Source organism: Podarcis muralis, chromosome 17, assembly GCF_964188315.1.
Source record: "Podarcis muralis chromosome 17, rPodMur119.hap1.1, whole genome shotgun sequence".
Taxonomy (NCBI): domain Eukaryota; kingdom Metazoa; phylum Chordata; class Lepidosauria; order Squamata; family Lacertidae; genus Podarcis; species Podarcis muralis.
The window spans coordinates 16,439,446-16,452,259 of record NC_135671.1 but is presented as its reverse complement, the minus strand read 5'-3'; the positions used below and the strand labels follow the sequence as shown (position 1 = coordinate 16,452,259).

General features: G+C 46.1%; 1 protein-coding gene across 2 annotated transcripts in view; it reads left to right on the top strand.

Moving 5' to 3' along the window:
- The window catches only part of LINGO2 (leucine rich repeat and Ig domain containing 2), a 555,875-nt gene that overhangs the window by 379,193 nt on the left and 163,868 nt on the right, over positions 1–12,814 (top strand). The window lies entirely within an intron of this gene.

Here is a 12,814-nt window from a genome sequence, read left to right as displayed (position 1 = left end):
ATGTGTCCTTGTCTGTACGTGTAATGTATTACACAGATATATATGAATGCCACATTTGGATCTTTAATCTACAGTTCTGCTGTAAAGGCGAGAGGATTACAAATAAGCTGGGAAACCTGAGTTTATTATGGAAATATTAAAGTGCATATACGTAAGTACATAGGCAGTATTTAGAGTGGACAGGGCATTATTTAGCCAAATCTAAAAGGACATTGGAGAAGGAACTGGCAAACCACTCCAGTATTTTGGCAAGAAAACTCCATGGACATAAAAAAGGAGAAGCTTTGAGAAGAAAGTGAGAGTTTCCAAGGCATGCTCTGGTTCATGGGGTCACGGAGAGTCGAACACGACTTAGACGACTAAACAACAACAACAAAAAGACATTACCGTGGGGAATTGGGAAAGAAATGGAACAGCAATAGGAGGAGAGAATCTAATGCAAAATAAAGAGCTTGGGAAAGGATATGGGCAGATATGGGCAGGTTTAAAATTTCATCTGTGTAAAAGATTTCAGAAAGAGATCCTTTGGATTGTATCAAACCAAGTTTTACCCCCAAGAATAGACACTTTGAAAATAATGGGCCTAAGTTAATCATGTCCATTAATTTCTATTAGTTTACTCCAAATATGTTGTAACCTCGGATGCAATGCATTGTGTGAAATTTGGAGGAGGTGGGCAGAGTCATTTTAGAAACACATGTTTGGTGATACCTCTTCCTTTCCCAATGGCATGATCAAGAGTTTCCCATCTCCATTGCCATCTGGGAAACAGAAACTCTTTTGAAGGTGAGGGAATAAAAAACATTAATAATGAAATTGAGAAAATAGTGTCCCATTCAACTCTTGATCAACTCTTGTTACATTGGTCATCATGCTATAAGATACACAGAGCCGATCTGCCATTTGTTTGGTGCATCAACAGGAAGACTTTTGGCTGGTCCTGTTGTTCTCAGCTCTACAGGGACATATACCACTTGGATAAACTGGACAAAGCCCAGATGACATGTGATAAAATATAGGTTGCAAGAAGACCTGAACATAGACCAGATAGTTCTTAGTACAGTCATACCTTGGAAGTCAAACGGAATCCATTCGGGAAGTCCGTTTGACTTCCAAAACCAAATCACGGCTTCTGATTGGCTGCAGGAAGGTCCTGCAGCCAATGAGAAGCCGCAGAAGCCCCGTCGGACCTTCGGGTTCCAAAAGAACGTTCGCAAACTGGAATAATCATTTCCAGGTTTACGAGGTTCGGGAGCCAAAACGTCCGAGTTCCAGGGCATTCGACAACCAAGGTACGACTGTATCCAGATTCTTCTTGCAAAATGGCCACTCACTTGGAACTCCAGCGAAGCACAGTTTGTGACCTGGCGCAGCCGTGGCTCAGTTCTGAGGCCCTCGGGTCATGGTGCAACCATTGGAGAAATTGGGAGCCTCTCGCAGATGTCACCCGGTAAGGCTTGAAAGCCCATTTGAATGGGTCTATTGGAGTTGAGAAGGGGCATGGCTACAGCAGTGGATCTGTCTTCCTTTAGGTCCAAGAGAGGCAAGCCGCAGCAGGGCTTGGCCTGCTGAGATTGTCCTTAGATCCTCCACCCTCCTGACCTTTTTCTAAATGGTCCTGCCCAAAGGCAAGCAGGCAAGGCAACATGCAGACTCTGCTATGGAATATGGGAGGAATTTTTCCTGCAGACAAAGTGGCTGGTCTGCAGGTTTTTGCCTACCTGTTAGCAATCATCACAACTTTGAGTGGATAAGGTAGTGGGTTGCAACTTTAGCCTATTGGGTACCCTACTATAGGGGTCTGGAAGGCATGTCTCTATCTGGGAGTCAGGGGGCCATAGTGCCCTTCCAAGTGGTGGCCCTGAAGGGCTCACCCTAATTTGATGTATGTCAGACCCACTATTCAGGGTTCTTGTCAACCAGCAGAAGGATTGCTTGTTATTTGATACCTTCCCATTGCCTTCACCAAAACCTAATTACATCTGAAATTTAAAAAAACCTGTCATCTATTTCAGCAGAATAATAATAATAATAATAATAATTTATTATTTATACCCCGCCCATCTGGCTGAGTTTCCCCAGCCACTCTGGGCGGCTCCCAATCAGTGTTAAAACAGTACAGTGTTACATATTAAAAACTTCCCTGAACAGGGCTGCCTTAAGATGTCTTCTGAATATCAGGTAATTATTTATCTCTTTGACATCTAATGGGAGGGTGTTCCACAGGGCGGGCGCCACTACCGAGAAGGCCCTCTGTCTGGTTCCCTGTAGCCTCACTTCTCACAATGAGGGAACCGCCAGAAGGCCCTCGGAGCTGGATCTCAGTGTCCAGGCTGAATGATGGGGGTGGAGACGCTCCTTCAGGTATACAGGACCGAGGCCATTTAGGGCTTTAAAGGTCAGCACCAACACTTTGAATCGTACTCGGAAACGTACTGGGAGCCAATGCAGGTCTCTCAGAACCGGTGTTATATGGTCCCGGCGGCCACTCCCAGTCACCAGTCTAGCTGCCGCATTCTGGATTAATTGCAGTTTCCGGGTCACCTTCAAAGGTAGCCCCACGTAGAGCGCGTTGCAGTAGTCCAAGCGTGAGATAACTAGAGCATGCACCACACTGGCGAGACAGTTCGCGGGTAGGTAGGGTCTTAGCCTGCGTACCAGGTGGAGCTGGTAGACAGCTGCCCTGGACACAGAGTTAACCTGCGCCTCCATGGACAGCTGTGAGTCCAAAATGACTCCCAGGCTACGCACCTGGTCCTTTAGGGGCACAGTTACCCCATTCAAGACGAGGGAATCCCCCACACCAACCCGCTCCCTGTCCCCCAAAAACAGTACTTCTGTCTTGTCAGGATTCAACCTCAGTCTGTTAGCCGCCATCCATCCTCCAACCGCCTCCAGGCACTCACACAGGGCCTTCACCGCCTTCACTGGTTCTGATTTAAAGGAGAGGTAGAGCTGGGTGTCATCTGCATACTGATGAACACCCAGTCCAAACCCCCTGATGATCTCTCCCAGCGGCTTCATATAGATATTAAAAAGCATGGGGGAGAGGACAGAACCCTGAGGCACCCCACAAGTGAGAGCCCAGGGGTCTGAACACTCATCCCCCACCACCACTTTCTGGACACGGCCCAGGAGGAAGGAGCGGAACCACTGTATGACAGTGCCCCCAGCTCCCAACCCCTCTAGACGGTCCAGAAGGATGTTATGGTCGATGGTGTCAAAGGCCGCTGAGAGATCCAGCAGAACTAGGAAACAGCTCTCACCTTTGTCCCTAGCCCGCCGGAGATCATCAACCAGTGCGACCAAGGCAGTTTCAGTCCCATGGTGAGACCTGAATCCCGATTGGAAGGGATCCAAATGGTCCGTTTCCTCCAGGCGTGCTTGGAGTTGTTCAGCAACCACCCGCTCAATCACCTTGCCCAAGAATGGCAGATTTGAGACTGGGCGATAGTTGGCCAAATTGGCCGGGTCTAAAGATGTTTTTTTAAGAAGCGGTTTAATGACCGCCTCTTTCAGCGGGTCTGGGAAGGCTCCCTCACAGAGGGAAGCATTCACCACCCCGCAGAGCCCATCGCCCAGCCCTTCCCGGCTCGCTTTTATCAGCCAGGATGGGCAAGGATCAAGGAGACAGGTGGTCAGTTTCACTTTTCCAAGCAGCCTGTCCACATCCTCGGAGGTAACAGACTGGAATTGATCCCATGTAACAGGACCAGACAGAACTCTAGCACTCTCCCGCCCTGGCCCTGCTCCCACGGTGGAGTCTACCTCCTTCTGAATCTGAGCGATTTTATCTGCAAAAAACTTTGCAAAAGCATTGCAGGAGATCTTGGGGTCCCTACCAGGCCCCGGTGGTACAGGTGGTTCCGATAGATTGCGAACCACCTGAAAAAGTCTCCTGCTGCTGTTTTCTGCAGATGCAATGGAGGCGGCGAAGAAGGCCCTCTTCGCCGTCGCCATTGCCACTTGGTAGGCTTGACCCGTGTCCGGTCTGATTCAGAATGAGTTTTCCGCCACCGGCGCTCTAGCCGTCTCAACGATTGTTTCATCACCCTCAGCTCCGGGGAAAACCACGGGGCTGTCCGGGCTCCATGCAATCGGAGAGGGCGCTTCGGAGCCAGACAGTCAATAGCCCTGGTTAACTCCGCATTCCAGCGTGCCACCAGGGAATCAGCTGAAAGGCCATCAACTTGGGATAAAGCATCCCCTACCACTCTCTGGAAGCCAATTGGATCCATTAAGTGGCGGGGGCGGACCATCCGAATCGGTCCCACCTCCCTGCAGAGGGGAAGGGTTGCAGAGAAGTCCAGTTGCACCAGGAAGTGATCTGACCATGGCACTTCTTTTGTTTCGCTTTTAGTTAGTGTCAGATCACCAACATCCATAGAGGTGAACACCAAGTCTAAGGCATGTCCATGGCTATGAGTTGGGCCAAACTTATTCAGGGACAGCCCCATGGAGGCCATGCTTTCCACGAAGTCCCGAGCGGCCCCTTGTAAGGTCGTGTCGGCATGGATGTTAAAATCCCCCAGGACAACCAAGCTAGGTGTCTCCAGGAGCATATCCGCCACGACCTGAAGCAGCTCGGGCAGGGAATCCTTGGTGCAGCGGGGAGGTCGGTACACCAGTAGGAATCCTGTACTGCCCCTATTGCCCAACTTCCAGAACATGCACTCAGAGAACTGGGTCTTCCCAATAGGACGCCTGGTGCAGACTAATGACTTCCTAAAAATCACTGCAACCCCCCCTCCCCGCCCACATGACCTGGGTTGCTGTGCGTAAGAGAAGCCTGGTGGGCAAGCAGCGGCAAGGACAGGCCCATCTGCTTCATCCAACCAGGTCTCTGTCACACATGCCAGGTCAAATCCTCCATCCACAATCAGGTCGTGGATGGCAGTGGTTTTATTCATCATTGACCTGGCATTGCACAGCAACACTTTCAGGTCATGTGGGTTTCCCTTGCTGATTCCAGTATCCTTCCGGTCAGGACCAGACCTGGAGGCAGGGATAGTCCTCAGACAACGACTAAACCTGCCTCCTCGGTCCTGAATACTGAGGTCCTGAGTCTCATTTCTACCTTGAGTAGCCCTGCACCTGGGTCCCATGTTTCCTGCACCTGGGCCCAAGGGGCGCTGGATCCTGGGGGCAGTGGCATTTTACCACGCCCCCCAGTTTTTAAGGAGGGAGCTGAGCCCCCTCAATATCCTTCTGTGATGTCGGCCTCAGTTGCAGCGCCATTGCTGGGCCCGCAATAGACCAATCCCACTAACCTTTTTTCAGTGCTACCATTGATCTGTCTTATAAAGAAAGAGATAATTTAGTAGCAACAAATGGGGAAATATTGTCCATTTGCTGTACATCACTGCTTCAGGGGACATAAAACAATAATTACACCAAGAGGCAGCTTTATAAACCTCATTACAAGTCTATCATGCGTGTCCTCTGACTTCAAGATAAAATTATTCAGTTGAGTGTATTTGTCTCTGATATTTTCACCAAGGCAGTGCTGCATATGTGATACTTTGTTATTATGGAGGGTGCTTCTGATGGAGGAAAAATCGTCAAGCTGATGTCTGGAATAAGGCAACACATAATTTGAGAGGAAAACACATTGATTGTGTTGCCATTACTGAGAGGGGGGCTGGGCAGGGGGGAAGGCTGCTGAGAAAAGCCTTTTCTGAATTTGCCACCCCGGTCTCAGATAGTGAATTGCGAGGGAGGGCATTTCAGGGATGTTCACGGATGGGAGGAAAATATACGCAGAGGTTTGCAATGGAAGGCTGCATGTTTATTTTACATGTGTGCTGAATGGAGGCAGCTTGACTTTCATGTTCTTTTTCCTTGGGAGGTGAAAGCGACATGGTTTGGCCTGCAAGAGCTCTTTCGGTACATGACTGGAGGCCACTGATTCCCGCCCTGGGGTTTACAAACCTGATTGATGGTTAATAACTTCTTACATCCCATGTGTGTGTGTGCAGAAAACAAGGTCTGCTCACATAATGGAACTTTCCCCCTTCCCCAACCCGGGCACACCCTAGACCTGTTCCGGGGTTTCCGCAACCCTCCAGTGCAGATTTAGAGGACATAGGGGGAGGAAAGAGAGCAAGGGGAGTCCTGCTTTGTGAATAGACCTCACTCCTTGCACACTACAATTTAGTTTAATCCCACCCTTTATTAGGGTGCCAAATGTGTTTCTTCACAAAAATTCCAAAAGAATGTTCAGTTTAGATGCTTACATATTGGTCAAATGATACCATGCTCGTAATGTGGACTGCAGAAAGTGATATTTATGAATTACAGTCGTACCTTGGATCCTGAACACCTTGGTTCTCGAATGTTTTGGTTCCCGAATGCCGCAAACCCGGAATTGAGCGTTCCGGTTTGCGAACGTTCTTTGGAACCCGAACGTCCAACAAGGCTTCCGTGGCTTCCGATTGGCTGCAGGAGCTTTGGTTTCCGAATGTTTTGGAAGTCGAACGGGCTTCCAGAACAGATTCCATTTGACTTCCAAGGTACGACTGTAACAGAATTGTACAGCTAACTCAAACTCCTGCATATTGGGCCACCACTGTCACAGATTACATTATAAACTTAGAAAAGGTATGTGTTTCTACCTGTTTCACCGCCAGAGAAACAAGGTCTTCGGCCCAGGTAGGAGACTGAACTAGGTCTCAGAATGCCTGGGAGCCTCATGTAAGTCGGTTTCCCACTAAGGTATTAGCTAGGCTGAAGTTTACTTGGCTTTAACATAATTGAACATTTCCTTTAGACCTTCCTTGATAGCTGTTTTAAGAGCTTGTTATATGAGAGGACACTTTTTATCATCTTTGAATTGTTTTTAGGGCTATTTTCTTAGTATCATACTTTACATAAATTGCTTTGAGACTCCTTTCATTTGTGTGGTATTGTTGTTGTTGTTGTTGTTTAGTCGTTTAGTCGTGTCCGACTCTTCGTGACCCCATGGACCAGAGCACACCAGGCACCTCTGTCCTCCACTACTTCCCGCAATTTGGTCAAACTCATGCTGGTAACCTCGAAAACACTATCCAACCATCTCGTCCTCTGTCGCCCCCTTCTCCTTGTGCCCTCCACCTTTCCTAGCATCAGTGTCTTCTCCAGGGAGTCTTCTCTTCTCATGAGGTGGCCAAAGTACTGGAGCCTCAGCTTCACGATCTGTCCTTCCAGTGAGCACTCAGGGCTGATTTCCTTAAGAATGGATGTGTTTGATCTTCTTGCAGTCCATGGGACTCTCAAGAGTCTTCTCCAGCACCATAATTCAAAAGCATCAATTCTTCGGCGATCAGCCTTCTTTATGGTCCAGCTCTCACTTCCATACATCACTACTGGGAAAACCATGGCTTTAACTATACAGACCTTTGTTGGCAAGGTGACATCTCTACTTCTCAAGATGCTGTCTAGGCCTGTCATTGCCCTTCTCCCAAGAAGCAGGTGTCTTTTAATTTCGTGGCTGCTGTCACCTTATTATTATTATTACAACCTGGTGTCTGCAGTATGCTGGAATTATCCTTTTTAGCCTAGCAGTACATGACGTTATAATGAAATCAAACTAGGGGGGCGGGTATGAAATGAACCCTTTGGCAAATCAGCATTTAAATCGTATTCAATTTTTTCTTTTCATAACCCACGACTTGCACCTTTCATGTTCTGCTCGTTAAAAAAAAAAAAGGCTTCTTATGCTTCCTTTGTACTTATGCTGAGAAATACCAACTGCTTTTTATATTAGAGTTCTATTTATAAATACTTTCTGCTTCTTAACAAATGCCTTGTGTTGTGCTGCCAAATTCTGTGGGGGTTTTTCCTGACTATTGCACTGTCGATGATTAAACCAACAGATTGCTGCAGTTGCCACATATCTTTGTCAGTCTTCTAATATACCATATTCTTTAAAGAACCCTGGGAATGTGATTTTACCTGTGATCCAGAAGTCTTAATTAAATACAAACAATTTTGAAAGTCAGTGGAACTACTATGGGCATGATCCAGCCACAAAATCCCTAATGGAAATGCTACACCCATAGACATGAATGAGACTTAAAAGTGCTGAACTTTGGTGAATTGTGCCCTGCGATTCCCTCCCACCTCACCATTAATAGTTTTGCATGCATCCTTAAAGGAGGATGCAGACACCACAGAAAAAGCCAGCAGGAAAGCTCTGTTGTCTCCACTCCAAAGGTTTCATCTCTCCACTGTGATGTATTTGCCATCTGCTTTGCTGATAAAAATGGTTTCACTCTGTCCAGTGCGTAAGCTTGAGGCATTGAGGTCTTGGTTCTTGATTGGATATCATGTTGATGTATAAGGGGTCTATGCATGCAGAGAAAAGGGCAAGAAAGGGTTCTGTTAGGTGTACTGGTTAATTTTGGGTGTGTTTGTCCTGCACTTGCAACTAGCTAAGCATGTGAGAGTGAGTCAGCAAGCATCTGAGAATGACTCAGCACAACCTAAAGTCTAAATGCACTTGTGCTTGAAGCAAGTTTGCTGTTGGCCCATGCCCTTGGTCAGAGCCTAGTCTGTGTTGGAACCCTGCAAAAGAGACTGTGTGCAGCTGGAAAGACTGTATATTAGAACTGTATGTAACCTACGAGCTGTGGAACTGCATTATACTGTCAGCAAGGGGACTGAACGTACCTAGAACTGTCTGCTCTTTTTCTGTTCCATTGGCACACTCTGCCGGCTTGTTGAATTGGTACTCTGTACATGCCCCACTTGCTGGTAGTTATCAGTTCAGAAGGGTATATTTGTGAATAAGAACCATGTCCAGTTTGGCTGGTGAAAGCTCTTGGAGGAGTTGGACCTGCTGCTGTCTGGAGTGATTGGAGCTTCTCTTAGATAAATCAGTTTGCCAGATAGCCTCAAATTTGCACATCATTCTGCATCTGCTTCTTTTAAAGAAGTTATCCTAGTACTTCCTGGCCTATCTCCATCCTGCACTTGTTTCGGGAGAGCTGTCGAGAAATTGGCCATTCTGCCAACCTGGGCAAGGCACTAGGACTACACTTGTGGCCTGAATCGCTGAATCTCCACTGGAAAATTCATAGGAGCCATTGGTTCCAATGTGGAATTTCAGACATCTTTATTAACTGTTAGATGATGGTGACATAGCATTACCACACACACACTTTAAGGCATGCTCCCTAGGTGTGCAATTCAAAATGTAATGTATTGTTGTGCACGGTGTGTTTACAAACACTTACAAACCTATTAGTACATTCCTCAGGGAGCCGTTTTTGGCAGTAGTTCCCTGGTCAATACACATGCAGTGGCAAATGAGATCTGCTTCTGCCTCACAGATGAAGTGGCTTTCAGTTGTAGGCCTTGGCAAGGCTTCATGGTAATGTGTTCAAGTAGTTTTGTGCTGTCCTGTCAGATGTGTGAAGCCTGCTGCAAATGTTGAATTTTGTTATGATCGACTATAAATAGGTTCCAAAACCTGGTTGTGTGGTGTTCCTGTTGCAAATCTTTGAAATATGTGCCAGCAGGGGTTGAATGTGTTATATGCTCAGAAATGTATGGCTGGCTATTGTGCTCATTCTCATTTACAGTATTTATGTTAATATATCTTTTTATAAAAACCCTGGATAAACGCTAAATCTTATTCCTGTTACTTTGGAATATTGGTGAGGGAAAGCAGTCTGCCTTGAGGGCCTTTGGTGAACTGAATGTAAAAGTAAATAAAATACTTAGCGGGTAGTTCTCTATAAGCCAGTGGCGTCCAAACTTTTTTCAAGGAGGGCCAGATTTTATGAAGTGAAGGGCGTGAGGGCTGACCAAAGGGCCAACCAAAGTTGTTGACCTTTTTTTAGGACTGAAGTTGTTGAAGACCCCCCAAAAAGACTTTGGACATGCCTGCTATAAGCAGTGGCAGAGGAATGGGGGGGGTGCGGCCCGCCAGGGGTGTCATCCCTAGTGGGGGGGGTGACATCGCTGCACTGCACCCTGGGACACTCACTGCAGGCGGTGCCCCCGGGATGCTAGCCACGCTCCCGCAGGCAGCTAGTCCCACCCCCAGGTGCTGGAGTAGAATAAGTAGAGAAGCAGAACACGCCTCCTCCTCTCTGGAGAGTCAGCAGACTCCTCAGGAGATTCTTGGATATGGGAGGGGTGAAATCTCCTCAAGCATGTGCACCACTCCAGGTGCTGGAGCAGCCAGCTCCACCTCTATAAATGTCTATAAGTGAATAACTTTTAGACAGATTCTGAAATGTCACACACACTACAGCTACATTCTATTAACAATTGAGGAATGTCACTATTTAATTCCAAAATCCCTTTTGTGTGGTAGAATACAAATAAGAAGCCTGATTTTACATAATATAGCATACTTCTTTCCATGGTTTATCATTGCGTGCAAGGTCCCTTGTATCACACAACAAAGGTGTATGTGGTCAAACCAAGACCCTAAATTCAAAGCTCGCATGTTTTCTTTTCTTGTTCTTATCTTTGTGTTCTGGGATTTATGTGAGACACTGAGATACACATCTGCTCCTCCAAGTTTATTGCTTTTAAAGTGATCTCTGCTATCTGCTGGATAATAACTGACATTCATTCTGTTTCTCCTCTTATGACCGACAGTGGCATCTGCAATTTTTCTTTAAGGTTAAGGTTGTGGCAGGATTTGGCAATCCTGTATTTAAAAAAAATAAAAAATAAAAATTCAGTCATTAGAGTTAGAGTCAGCTCAGGATATTTGAAAAATAACTATCTCTTCTGGAAAAATACAGAAATAATGTGTTTTTAAATAAAAAAAATAACTTGATTGAAATCATTCTTTTTTCCCATTTCATTTTATGGTCTTTCAAGATCCAGGGCAATGCAAGTCTAAGTGAAATATTACTTAACTGTTGTATACAGAGCAGGCATTTTGATAGCAGGAAACAAGAGAGAAGATGCTTTAATAGAATGCATCATATTCATAGTTCCATCACTTTGCTTTATTGTGGTTCAGGCATATACACACCCAAGAACAATCTTCTTCTCTGGCAATCACTCATGGCCGAGTAAGATTGTCTTCCATGAATATGGTCCGTAATTGTCTATGGATGCCAATTCTGGATTCACACGTCCTTCCACAGTGGGGACATAGGTTTCTGGGCAGGAGTTGATCATGGTGAGGGTTTGCCAAATGTACCTTCCTCTTAGCTCATTTCTCCCTTTTGTCCTGAGTTCGTGCTTCTTCAAAGTCCATGGCACCTTTTGTAAAGACTGTTCTTCAATTGGAGCGCTCGCTACAATTGCCATCAGGTTAAAGCACTCCAGATTTTAAGAGTTCGGTTCCAGCAAAGTGATCTGCAGCTTGAGTTAGGTGATGGAGCAGCAGTGATGGAGCAGGAGGCCCTGAGCTTGGTTGCCTCCCCCTTCTTCTCTTACTACCACCATCTGTTAGAAACAGTTGCTGTTAGGCTGAGGGCAGAGTAAGGCAAAGAAGACAGGAAGCCAAAGGTGAACCAAAGTCTCTTGGTTGATCAGAATAGTGAGTGAGCCTGACAGAAAGCCTTTCTAGGTGGTAGTATCTGGCCTTCCCTATCCCACGGGAAGCTTCCTTCCTGGTTTCGCTCTGTCCCTGCTCTTTCTCTCTTTAGTCAGAGCCTGATGTTGTTGCAGAGACATGTCTCTGACATCCCTCACTTTGTCAGCTCAAGACCAGCTTCATGCTTGACACTGTCATATTGCTGGAGGCCCTGAGAAGAGAAGGAAACCAAAAAGAAACAGCTGGTCAGGTCATTGAGGCATGAGGCCTTCATGTGATATAAGTTGTGGCAAATACTGGGACTCATGCTGTTGGTGGGAACCGCAGCCTGAGGGACGACTCATAGCAGCTGCCATGTTTGTGTGATAGTGGCCTCTTTTTTTGCCTACAATGCACCAGAGTCAAAAAGTCTGGCACATGGCATTTCAGTGAAATAAAGACAGCGGTTTTGACCCTCTAGGACAGGGATGGGAAACATTTGTTTCAACCAAAGGGCTGCATTTTCTCATGGACCTCCTCCTAGGGGGTTGTGTGCCTGTAGTGAATGGCCCCAGAGGCAGAAGTGGTTGAAACAATGGATGAGGCTCTTATTTCTGTACAGTAGGCTACATTTAATCAGATTTCTGTCGCTTTACACACTTGAGGCTGGAAGGAAAACAAACTATTCAAAACCTCGAAATGTTATAGAAATTCTCATCATTGCCCTTAGCACGGAACACTTTCATAAAAGAAGTATGTGCTTTGCTGAGATAGTGGAACTTCTGCTTCAGTCACAGAAGTCTTAAGGCTTTCTGCTTCCAGAGAGTCCAACACAACTTCAGCCAGAAAAGGCAGCCATAATAGGACAATTAGTAATGTCGTGCTGAGCCTGCTTGTGTACGTATAAATCCCACTGAAATCCGGGGTAAACCAGTTTAGGACCAGCCTGTAATTTTTCCTTTCCCTCCTGCTTCCAGGTTTGTATTTTAGATTACAAAGGTGAGCTATCTGTGCCTCTAAAAGAAACTTATATGGCCCAGTGGGCCGTATTGACTCAGTCCAGGTCAATAATCTACTCCCAAAATGCCTTTGAGAACTCCCTCAGTAATATTTGGATGAAATGAAATTCTGTAAGCTCGTTCCTGAAATGTGTTTCAATTAAAAAGCAGTCAGCATCTTCACAAGTTTATTTGTCTTAAGGGTCTTTAAAAAAAAAAAGGCTTTAGCATTCTATCCATCATTTTATCATCTTCATCAATCATTAAATTCCAGCTCTTTGGAAAGCTTGCTAAGCAACACAGAAAGTTCCTTCCACAACAGTGAACCTTTAAAGCAACATGATTATGT